The 8,727-nt window shown below is 54.3% G+C and overlaps 1 long non-coding RNA gene across 1 annotated transcript; it reads right to left on the bottom strand.

Moving 5' to 3' along the window:
• LOC123383481 lies at positions 1–1,922 on the bottom strand. Its single transcript, XR_006593232.1, has 3 exons — positions 1,302–1,922; positions 334–383; positions 1–208 (listed from the first exon to the last, which is right to left on the bottom strand). It is a non-coding gene; the product is annotated as an uncharacterized LOC123383481 (long non-coding RNA).
• Between the last annotated feature and the right edge of the window lie 6,805 nt (positions 1,923–8,727).

The raw sequence follows: 8,727 nt of genomic DNA, 5'->3' as shown, positions 1-8,727 counted from the left end.
TGCACGTGCCAGCTATGGGTATTTTTATTACCAGTACAAAGGCCGCAATAAAGAAGACGGTAAGGCTCGCTGTGCACACTTCCCGCTGAGGATGTGAAAAATAGCTAGGGCACGATCCGGCCTTCGTCTTTGGAGCATCTCGGAGTTCATTCTTTTTTCTTTCCTCCTCCCTCTGAACCTTTGCCTTAAGAACGCGAGGGCCACCGCGCTGCCAATGCGAGAAAGAAATAGGCACCACGGAATTCACGAGGGCATCAGCAGGCGCGGGTGGGAAGCGTGAGCCGTGCAGCGGGTCGCGCGCTCATAACAAAACGCCAAGGGGCAGAGGCTTACCTCGGAGGAGCCCACGGCGGGCTTGAACCCATGAGCCATGAGATCAGGACCTGAGCGGAAGAGTCAGACGCTTAACCGACGGAGCCACCCAGGCGCCCCTCTGTTCCTTCTCTACTCACCTCTGTCCCCCTTTGCAGTTTGGGTAACCATGACCTCCTCCTGTTCCTTTGGTCCAGGGTGGTAACAAGTCGGGTGCTAACAGTTTCTGCTTCTTGGCTAACCCTGTGGTTACCCTACACCCACATCTCTGTTGATGGGCCCTTTGTACATAACTACTTCTCAAACTATCCTAATTGCTTCCTGTTGAGACCCTGCCTGATCCACGTGCCTGTGGTCAGGGCCATTCTAAGCAGGGTAATTGTCGCTGCCCGATGTCCCGCAGCCCCCCTCCTGCCTTAGCTCTTCTCATTTTGGGCCGTAGTTGAAGGAAACAAAGGAGTCGGGCTACATCCAAGAACACGAGAGTTGACGGTGGGGACATGTCCTGGATGTTGGGAGAGACCGGGCTGAGCTCTTTGGGTGAGATCCCTGGGCCTGGGTGTGTGGGGGGGAGGGGGCGGTGGTAGGGGGGAGGGGAGCGAGGGAAGCACGGAAAAATCTCTTTTTAGGAATGCTGTTTGTCTGTGGGAACACACACCTCGCCCCTTGTGGCCTCCAGGGAGGCGTTTATTGGCCCCCATTAAAGTGCAGCCTGACCTCACCAGTCTCTTTCCGTTCCAGGCAGATCAGAGGCCTTCGGCTTTTCTGGAACATCGAAGTACGACAGCCACCACGTTCCCTTCTTCAAGAACCTGCTTGGCCCCCCTTCCCAGAGATGCTGCTTCTCAGTCCCCTCTAAGGGCCCCCCCCCCCGCCGAGGGCACGAGACCCTCCCCTCGGCCACAGCTGATTGGGTAAGGGAGGGGCACCTGACCCAACCAGACCAATTAGAAGCCCTCCCAGGAACTTGGCCGGGGCGGGGGGCGCACCTAGGCAGTTCCAGGCGGTCTCCGTGGGCTACTTGAACGCGGTGCGCCAGGCACAGTTGTGGGCTCAGGGGAGGGCGGAGCGAACGCAGCGAGGAGGGTCACCCGCAGCAGCCACCTTCCACCTTGGGCACAGAGCAGCACCGGGAGCTGGGAAGGAAGAAGGTCCTCGGAGGAAAGCAGCCATCAGAGAGCTCAGAGCCTCCGACACGGAGCGGGAGAGGAGAGGGCTGCCAAGGTGCCTGCCGGCCCCCCAGTTGCCGGTTCCCTTCCCCAGAGGCCGGCCGCACTTCCTGCCCTTGAATCTCCGAGGTAGCCTCCTGTTCTTCCCATAAATTCTCCCTTTTTACTGGAGCTCGCGCAAGTGGGCTTCTGTTTTGTGCCGCTAGACTGTCCCTGCCCGAGGCGCACCACGTGATACAATTAGCTCACGGTCCCTCAGGGGCAATTTATCCTTTCTGCAGACTGTCTGCCATAAATTTCGAATCTCCACCTGGCTTCCCCTTGCCGACCAGTGAGTGTCCTTCTGGGTTCACTTTTGTTCTCGCGGGCCGCCAATGAGCTCGTGTCACCGGATCCGATGGCCTCTCCGTGCCCCGTCCCCTCTTGTCTCCTCACTGTTCCACATGGCTGACCGCCCCCTTCCTCCCCCACACTCCGCCCCACGTGGCTTCCCTGCCACCCCTCTCCCCTGCGTCTCTCTCTCTTCCTGGTCTTCATTTGTCTCCTTGTCTGGCTTTCCTGGCGCCTCGAGTGCCCCACTTTGTTTGCCCCGTCAGCCTCTTCTGAACGTTCTTTCTGGCTCTCTTGGCAACCCCCCCCCCCCCTTGCTGTGCTTTTTATCATCACCTGTCTCCAGACGCAGGTTTGCACCTCGGCCCCCGGTTCCGTCCCAGCTGCTGGAAGCCGCACGTGGGCCCCCCCACCGGCCCTCCGACTTTGTGAGCCCCGCAGTGGTCTCCGTACTTGCCCTCCCGGCCTGACCCTCTTCTTGTGTTCCCTAGTTTGGTTAATGAGGCAGAAAAGTTTCTGTGCCCTTCATCCGTGACTCTCGGAGCCGGGAAATTTTGGCAGGGAATTTTGGCCAGGCTCCGCGTCGCTTTGCCAGGAAATACCCACCTTGGGCCTCACTCAAGTCGTGATTCCAATTCCTTTGACTTTCTCCTTGCTGCTCACATTAGAACGAGTTACAGGAGCTCCTTGGAGCTAAGGTGCTCCCTGTCTCTCACACTCAGCTCCGGCCTGAGGCCCGCGAAGGAAGGGAGCCCCATGGAGCCGCTGTGTTATCCACACCGAGGAGGCTGCTCTGTCGGCCTTTGCCCCCGGCCCTGAGGGATTCATTCCCTGGTGGGCATCAGTTAGAGACCTTCCATTCGGTGGCCTGGGAGAGCAAGGCCAACGTGACTCTGTCGGCTCTCGGCCGCGGGGAGGGCAGGCTGTGCGGAGCAGGAAGGGCCCGTATGCTGACACCGTCAGTTCTGAGCTCAGTTCACTGCCTTCACCTCGCGACCGCAGATCTCAGATGACAATTCACAAGGCCACGTGTCCCTCTCTGGCACTGCCAGAGTGACCCCAATCCCCGCCGGCCACAACATAAGGACCCGTGCAGCAGGAAATGTGTTCCCTTGGGGGTGTCGCGGTCAGGGAAAGACGGGTGGGTATTCCCGAAGGACGGGCGGCTCTCCTCTCGAGAAGCGATTCAGGGCCCCACGTGCCTCCCATCTTGCTGCTCTGACGGGTTCGTTGGTACCAAGGTGTGGAAGGGGAAGGAACTCATGGGAGGCTTCTATGGGCCAGACCCGGCTGTGACACCCACCCTTTCTGTTCGCGTGCCATGGGCCAGAACGAGGTCGCCTAGCCACACCTGGGAAACATAGGCAGAACCAGTTAGGGAAGCGATGAACTCACTTCTGACCCAGGGCCTGACACACCGAGCACAGTAAACCATTGGTCTCAAGGCAGCATCGGCTGTTGCAGAGAGAGATTCTGAGGGACTGGGGCACAGACCAGGACTATCTTGGGGACAGAAGGTGGAGGGTGGGGGTCCACCGGGAAGAAGCAGGGCTGGACCTCTGCGGAGGCCCCCCAAATCAGAGAGGTGTCCCTGAGTTTGAGGTTACGACGGTCTCTGGCAGGACCCCCGCCTTCCACCCTCTTTCCCCAGAGGCCTTCCCACCAAGATAGTCCCGGTCTGTGCCCCAACTCCTGCTACACGTAAGCCCTTGCATGGAGACCCTCTGAGCGTCAACCCGGCCTGCTCCTGGCACAGCTACTCGACTTCCAGCGAGGGCCGGTCACCCCAGTCCCTGTGCTGCTGCGTCCCATAGCCGGGCAGTGACTGAGGACACAGCCTCTGAGACAAGAAAGAGACAACCCAAGGCTCTGATGCTCACAACAAGAGACTCATCTGTAAAAAGACGTAATGGATCAGATAATCGAGTGACTGTGTCGTCCCAACTCAGTAACCACTCGTCACGTGTGACTATTTGCATTTAGTAGATTAAAATTAACTAAAATACAAAATTTAGCTCCTCGGTCACGCCAGCTACGTTCCAAGTGCTTAATAGCGACATGTGTCTGGTGGCCACTGTACTGGACAGCGAAGATGCGGAACATTGCCAGCATCGCAGAAAGTTCTACTGGGCAGTGCTGATCTGAAAGGTGCCTCACAGCGCTGGCGGCCCATGACTTGATGAAAAGCAATGCCCAGTAAAAATGTAACGTCTGGTTAGCCCGAGCACTAGAGAGGGAGAGAGGGAGAGAGGGACGTAAGGAGGCTAGAGGAGAAGTAGAGGAAGGCACAGAGGAAACCTCTAGAAAGGAGAAATGCCCAGATGCAAGACGCAGGGCGTCACAGACGCTGGGGGTTGTTTACAAGATCAGAAGAGACTCAGGTGTCTCAAGCAAAAGGGGTTTGGTTGTGAGGCAGCAGAGGTCTGGAATCGAATAGATGGTGGGCTCTGAGGGGGTCCTAGGAATCTCTCTACCTCTCTCTTGTTCTGCTTCTCTCTGTTCACCAGCCATTCTCTGCCGTTCACAACTTAACCAGCCACGGGAAGACTGACACTGCCTTCTGTCCACGCCTGAGTGGCTCAGATTCTCTGTGTAGCTAAGTGAAACATGGCCCAGTAGGGAGAACGGGACTGGCCAACTCGTCTTTCCTCACCAGACCACACGATGGCCATGGTTCCCAGATCAGCCTCTGATTGGCTGCTCCTGGGTCAGGGGCCCTTTCTCGGCCAATCGGCTGCAGCCGGTGGAATGGAGTGGGATGGACTGCATGGAAAAGAATATGGCTACCCAGAGGGCAGGACGTGAAGGGTGGACAGGTTCCCTAAGAGGGGAACACGAGGGTGCAGACATAATGAAGCTTGGCTGGCCAGGATAAAAGGGAACCACATACCCATCAAAGATGAGTAGATAAGGGGGCCCCTCCACCCTTCCTTCCCCTAACAGACATTGTGCACCTATCATGGGTATCATTCTGTACTCAGCAGAACAGGAAAGGCCCCAATGAAACAGAAATAGAAATAGTGTTGCCTCTCCAATCCAGGCTCTTCTAGTTAGCTGTGTGACCTGGGGCAAATTACTTCCCTTCTCTGTGCCTCAGTTTTGCCGAAGATAATAACAGCACCTCCTTCATGGGGTTGTCGTGAGCTGCTTGGAACAGTGGCAGGCAACGTAGTGGGCGTTATGTAAATAGGGCTACGATTATTATCAGCCTGCAGGAGTTTATGGTCCGGTGTGGACCGCAGATGAGTAAATCAAATTGTAATGACACGTGATGAGTGCGATAACCAAGGTGGGGGAGAAACGTGCCTGGGTTCAACGGCTAGGCAGTCCGTTCAGGCTCATAAAGAAAAGGCAGCAGCCTCTTTGGCTCTACCCCAATTTCTGCTACCCGGAAGGATCCGCTTTTGACTCTCCGATCTATTTATTTCTTCTCGTATTTACCTTCATGCTTCTAAAGAATGTGCTTGTGCTGTTATTTCTTGATCTATTAATCCGAGACATTATCCATCTGTTATGGGTCGAATTCTGTCCTTCCAAAAGATGCTGAAGTCCTAACCACCGCCCCCCTCCCCGTACCTGCGAATGCGACCTTGTTTGGAAATAGGGCCTTTGCAAGGTGATCGAGTTAAGATGAGGTCATTGGGGTGGGCCCTAATCCAATGTGACTGATGTCCTGAGGAAAAGGGGAAATTCAGACCCAGACCCAGACACGCACGCAGGGAGAACACCACGGGAAGATTGAAATTATGCCTGCCACAAGCCAAGGAGTACCAGAAGCTGGGAAAGGAGCCTGGAACAGATCCTTCCCTAGTGTCTTCGGAGGGAGCATGGCCCTGCCGATACCTCCATCGCAGACTTCTAGCTTCCAGAACTGTGAGACAGTACATCCTTGTTGTTTAAACCACCCGGTCTGTGGTCCCTTATGATGGAGGCCCTAGAAAACAAACCCATCATTGATTGTTTTTACTTGAAAGTCAAATTTGACTCCCCCTCTCCAAACCTGTACCGTCTCTTGCCTCTATTATCCTAGGAAAATTATGTCACAATTTTTTTTTTGTTGTTAAATCAATATACAGTGTTGATAAGTATGTAAATGTATTCACTGCCATGTCGGGTAGTGTGCTTAGAATACCCGTCCTTTACTGTACAAAGTTTTGTTTTCCTTACAGTTAATATTTATCTCTCACCCCCTTTCGGTTTGTTCAGCCTCTGGATGCATTCCGATAACCGTCCCCCCACCTAGCTTCTTTGCTATTTTTCTTTGAGACCCTGTTCCCGAATCCCGCACGCTGCTGCCGTGGTCAGCCCGGGTTCCGCTCCGGGCCTGTGGCCCAGCGATCCCCCTGGGATCTCCGCTCACCCTCCAGGTGAGAATTCTTGCCTCTCTCCAATATGTGGGATTTCCAGTTTTCTGAATCCCACGCTTTCCATGTCTATCATCATTTTGTCTTTGGTAGCTGTCTATTGCCGCATAACAGATCACCCCAAAACTTCGTGGCTTAAGACGACAATCATCACTTAACTCCCTTTCCAGTAAAGCCCCGCCTGCTTTCGGCCTGGCGCCCTTGCAGCCAGCTGAGCATGGTGTCCTGAGTCTGGAGCCCTGTGCCTTCAATCTCCCCCGAGAGTGAGCCCCTAGGCTCCGCCAGGGCAGGAGATGGCAGATGGGCGTGAGGTCACCTGGCTGGGAGAGGTGGAAGGGTCTAATTGCTTCTTTCTTTTTTTCTTTTGCTTGTTTGTTTGTTTGTTTTAGAGAGAGAGTGAGCGCTAATGAGGGAGAGGGGCCGAAGGGGAGAGAGAGAGAGAGAGAGAGAGAGAGAGAGAGAGAGAGAGAGAGAGAGAATCTCAAGCAAACTCCACACTCAGCATGGAACCTGACACGGAGTTTGATCCCATAGGAGGACCCTGGGATCATGACCTGAGCCGACATCCAGAGTCAGATGCTCCACCGACTGAGCCACAAGGCACCCCTCGAACAGACACGCCAACAGTCCTGTTTTCAGCCCATCTGTACCTTCTGCAGTACGTGGGGCCTCTGATTCCTTAGCCTTTCTTGGGTTCTGCTGTCTGAATCACCTTGATTCTTGCAGCTTCTACCTCCATAGGCACTGAGCTTCCAGCATTTTCCGGTCTGCTAAGTCAGTTACCTTTCGTCCGGTTTCTTTCTGGCGTCCAAGATGTTGACGACATCTTTCTTATTTTGAGAGAGAGAATTCCAAGCAGGCTCCGTGCCGTCAGCTCAGAGCCCGACACAGAGCTCAAACCCGTGAACTTGTGAGCCCGTGACCTGAGCCGAGATCAAGAGTCGGATGCTCAAGCAACTGAGACACCCAGGTGCCCTGACAACCTCTTTCAACGGCTATATTTTCTTCTCTCTCTCTTTTTGTCCCTGTGGATTTAGATCTTTTTTTTTTTTTTTTTAAATCCTGTTACTGTCGTTTTCTTAGTGGTTTGGGGGGAGACAGGGGACACAGTGTTCCCAGTGATCCGAGTGTTCCAGCAGAAACCGTGGCCTGTATTTCTTAGGCACTCTCTCTACAATAAATACTTACAGATTTCTGCCGAATCTTAAACTGGTGGGATGACAGTGGTGAGATAGTCAATTTTGAGGAGACATCTGAGGTGGACTGCCAGTTTCCACCAACCCGCTCTAGGATCCCTGCGCCCTCACATCTTTCCCCTTGCTTGGAAAAAGTTCCCTGCTTCCTACCTCTGCCTTAGCATTCGGGGGCCCCGGGAGAGTCATTTGCTGAGTGACTCATTCACTCACGCCTTTGTTTCTTTGTGTTTCGTTTTGTTTTGTTTTTAAACTAAGCTTTACGCCCAACGTGGGGCTTGAACTCAAGACCCTGAGATCAAGAGTCGCATGGTCTACTGACTGAGCCAGCCGGGGGCGGGGGGGGGGGGAGCCCTCCCGCCTTTGTTTTTAGTACTTCATTTCCTGTTGGCTTGAAGATACAAAGAAGCATCCAGGACCTCCCAGAGCAGCCCACGGACAGGTTGGCGGAGCGCCCCTTCTGGAGAGGCCGTTTGTTTGCCTGTGGTGGGCGGGTTATATGGAGGGGGAGGTAATTCAAGTTGAGAGGGAGGGGGACAGGTCAGGGAAAGGAGAGAGATTGAATCACAACACTGTGTTCAGGAACCCAAATTAGCAAAATTTGGGAGTTCCTAGGGAAGGCTGTGGTCAAGCAGCTAGAGCCAGCTTTTTTAGAAAAATTTATTTATTTTGAGAGAGAGAGAGAGAGAGAGAGAGAGACAGAGTGTGTGAGCAGAGGATGGGGAGAGAGAGAGAGAGAGAGAGAGAGAGAGAGAGAGAGAGAGAATTCCAAGTGGGTTACATACTGTCAGCTCTAGGCCCGATGTGGGGCTCGAACTCACGTACCGTGAGATCACGACCTGAGCCGAAACCGAGTCGGAAGCTTAACCAATTGAGCCACCCAGGCCCCCTATAGCCAACACTTTGCTACACAGAGGAAGCAGTGGAGAAAACAGCAAAGGTGGAGTCGTGGAGCGTGAACACGGCCTTGGCTCCCGCCGCTGCCCACACCCTGACCCGTTGTTGAGGGTTGAGGCACCAGGGAAAGGGTTAGTAATTGGCCCGACGGCCTTCTGGCTGCTCAAGGGCAGCCCGGATGGGGGCAGGGGACTGAGTTAAGGGACCAGGTGCCAGGAAAGCCTCCTTTTGAGAATGCAGCTTGAAATCCTCAGTACAGCTGGAACCCGGCTCCCTGGGCTAATAAACACCCAGCACTTACCTCCCACTTGTGCAGCAGGATGTGTGTGTGTGTGTGTGTGTGTGTGTGTGTGTGTGTGTGGTGGGGGGAAGGGTTGGTAAGCGGTTCATTTTTTTTTTTTCTTTTCATTTTTCTCTTGGCGTGCACAGATCTTAAATGTGCCTGAATGGCTCAGTTGGTTA

Source organism: Felis catus, chromosome X (assembly GCF_018350175.1).
Source record: "Felis catus isolate Fca126 chromosome X, F.catus_Fca126_mat1.0, whole genome shotgun sequence".
Lineage (NCBI taxonomy): Eukaryota > Metazoa > Chordata > Mammalia > Carnivora > Felidae > Felis > Felis catus.
The sequence above is the reverse complement of the archived record's forward strand: the minus strand, read 5'-3'. Positions and strand labels throughout refer to the sequence as shown.